At 52.0% G+C, this 3,286-nt stretch overlaps 1 long non-coding RNA gene across 1 annotated transcript in view; it reads left to right on the top strand.

Moving 5' to 3' along the window:
- The window catches only part of LOC132575213 (uncharacterized), a 112,334-nt gene that overhangs the window by 540 nt on the left and 108,508 nt on the right, over positions 1-3,286 (top strand). The gene's annotated exons all lie outside the window — the stretch shown is intronic.

The raw sequence follows: 3,286 nt of genomic DNA, 5'->3' as shown, positions 1-3,286 counted from the left end.
GTGGGTGTACCATATCATCCGACTGCTCGTCTTTAATTGGGATTGTATATTTCAGTTTAATGACTTCCTCCCTCTACCCACAGGCCAGGCACTAGGGCCTTGGTGTCCAGGCCAGCACCTGCCCTACCCCCCCCCCCCCACGCCTGCTCTGCAGCTGCACCCCCGCCCACGGAGAGAGCAGGTGCGGTGATGTAGCAGGGGAGGGCTGGGTGGGCCCCAGGTGAGCCGCACCTGCTCAGTGTGTTCTGGGAGCACCTCTGAGAGCCCACTGTGCAGATATTAAGGCTGGCTCAGAGAAGACCACGTGATGTGCCATCCTCCTGCTCTTGGCAGGCCCCTACCTACAGGGGCGGGACAGGCCCATTCTTTCAACCCCCTTCCAACCAAGGCTGGTGCGTTGGAGTAGGCCATGTAGGAGGCTGCCAAGGGTGCTGCAAGGCCTACAGGGCACCATTAGGCGCCCCCTCCCCACACAGCTGGCTCGCAACAATTTTCCCCCGCCTGAGACTCGGGCAGAGGGAGACAGCCTGAAAGCAAGGCAGAGGCCCAATGCTGCTTCTTTTTCCCGCCCGAGACTTTCTCATGCTACAGTAAAGTCGAAGGGGGGGACTTCACACAACTTCCCTGCACGGCTTCCTTTGCGCGTCTTCTCGACTTCCCTGCGGAAATGTGGGTGTTTGCACCAAAGCTCTTCAAGAGGAGCCCTGCATGCAAACTGGGCCATATGGCCCCACTCAGCTTCCTCACACCGTGGGGAGGTCAAGAAGGGTGTGGCCGTTTACCATCTGGCTTCACTCGGCTTCCGCATGCTGCGGGGAGGTTGTGTTTGGTGTGGGCGTTTGCACAGAGGGCTTCTCAAGGAGCTCTCTGTGAAAACAGGCCCACATGTGAGCAAACGCTGGGCGCCCTCCTGCACTGGAGAGGTGTGGGGCAGAGCCTTGCCAGAGGCGGCAAAAGCCCCAGCACTGGCGCTGCTTTCAACTGTATGTCCCCTGCATTGGAGAGCCCCCGATCTTTACTCTTTGCCCTTTACTCTTAGCTTGTGGAACTCAAGGCAGTTTACAGTGTTGAGAGCCCAGGGCTACCAAACTGGATGGCCCAGTCAGGCCCCCCAAACAACAAATTCTCCTGTGCGCCCCACCAAACATGAAATCCTGGCTACAGCCCTGGCTCTCAGCTTCCTGGATCTGTGACCTAGGAAGCTGAGAGCGGCTGGGGGTGGGGAGAGGGCGCCTGGCAGCACCCCTTAGGCAAGGTGGCACCTCAGACAGCAGCCTGCCTTGCTTATTCCCACGTGCCACCCATGTCTACCCATCTAGTTATTCCTGAAACTAACAGACTTCCTAACTGTTTCAGTATAATCCCCTGGGGCTCTGTGTTAGCAACAGATTGAAATGGGAGTCTAGTGACACTTTAAAACTAACAAAATATATTCCTGCATAAGCTTCAGTGAGTCAGTGAGCTCACTTGGTGGTGGAAGATATTTTGTCAGTCCTAGGTATCTTGGGCTGCCTCCTGTTCCACCATTGGCCACGCTTTCTAGCTGCCAGCAGTTATTGAACTTGGCTTGGACAGTGGACCCAGGTGGCAGAGGTGTGAGAGTGGGCACGTATTTCATGGTGCTACCTGGCTCAAACAGAAAAGCAGTTTATTTGTTGCTATGTCAGCTGGCTCCAAAGTAACCTCCAGAAGTGCTGACTGTCAGTATCTTTGGCACTCATCTTTGAATCTGGGTTGAGGCAATTTTGGCATGGGTGTGTGAAGAAACTAACAAGCCATGCCCATCAACTCATCCCACCCCACAATCAAATCGTAAATGAGCCCATCCTCAAAGTCTCAGAAGCATACCAGTGCCCTCGTAGATTGTATGCTCTAAAGTTGTGATTGGGTTGCAACCGCAACCCTTCTCGAGCTTTCTTTGGATGTGGCTAGCAGCAGTATGGTAGGAGCCTCGTGGTGCAGAGTGGTAAGCTGCAGTACTGCAGTCCAAGCTCTGCTCACGACCTGAGTTCAATCCTGGTGGAAGCTGGGTTCAGGTAGCCAGCTTAAAGTTGACTCAGCCTTCCATCCTTCCGAAGTTGGTAAAATGAATACCCAGTTTGCTGGTGATAATGTGTAGATGACTGGGGAAAGCAATAGCAAACCACCCCATAAAAGTATGCCAAGAAAACGTTCTGATGTGTTGCGCAGGGAACTACCTTTTAGCAGCAGTATGGGATGAGGCAATGGCCACCTCCCAGGCCATGAAATGTCCATTACCATTATCCAAGATGAGCATGAGTTGCTCTGGTCTGTGATAAAGGTAAAAGGTAGTCCCCTGTGCAAGCACCGAGTCATTACTGACCCATGGAGTGATGTCACATCACAACGTTTTCTTGGGAGCCTTTTTACGGGGTGGTTTGCCATTCTCAGAACCACACTGCTGCCACCCAGGTCTACCCTGGATGGCTCAAAGTATATTACCCTCCCAAGTGGCCCAAGGTATTTTTCTGCCACCCTGGTCTGTAATAGGATGGCAGAAAAATACCTTGGGACACTTGAGAGGATAATATACTTTGAGCCATCCAGGGTAGATCTGGGTGGCAGCAGTGTGGTTTTGAGAAGTACTGATTGTCTGCTCCCTTGCTGCTCTAAGCTTGCTCCAGGAAGCATTCTGGAGGTGCTGACAAAACCTCTGGAATGTGGCTTGGACAAGGGTGGATTTATGTATTAAAGGCAAAAGAAGGGAAGCAAGCAATCCACATAAGCTATACCCATCACCTTTTCTCAAGCTGCTGCCATCTGGGAGCAGATGGGACCTCTTGTATGCTGGTGCTCTTGTTGCCCAAAGTGCCCCCCTATGCCATGTGGATAGTAAACCAGCTGCGCTTCTGATTTCACATCCTTTTGGATTAAGTTGTATATTTGTGTAAAAAGCATAACACACAGTGCTTTTGAGTTCCTTCTTGTTTTTTTTTTCCTGGCTATAATCTTGTAAATCTCTATCATTAGGGTTTGTAGAATCTTTCGGGCTCAAGTGCCATGTTCTACTGGAGAAAGTTTTCCTTCCAGACGTTTCGTTTTCAGCTGCGGAGAACATCCTCAGTGGCGTTGCAGCCGGAGCAGGCGCTCTGTCCTTCTTGGCTGCTGTGCATTGAGTGGAATGCACAGCAGCCAAGAAGGTCAGAGCGCCTGCTCCGGCTGCAACGCCACTGAGGATGTTCTCCACAGCTGAGAATGAAACGTCTGGAAGGAAAACTTTCTCCAGTAGAACACGGCACTTGAGCTCAAAAGATTCTACAAACCC

This window comes from Heteronotia binoei, chromosome 7, assembly GCF_032191835.1.
Source record: "Heteronotia binoei isolate CCM8104 ecotype False Entrance Well chromosome 7, APGP_CSIRO_Hbin_v1, whole genome shotgun sequence".
Classification (NCBI taxonomy): Eukaryota; Metazoa; Chordata; class Lepidosauria; order Squamata; family Gekkonidae; genus Heteronotia; species Heteronotia binoei.
The sequence above is the reverse complement of the archived record's forward strand: the minus strand, read 5'-3'. Positions and strand labels throughout refer to the sequence as shown.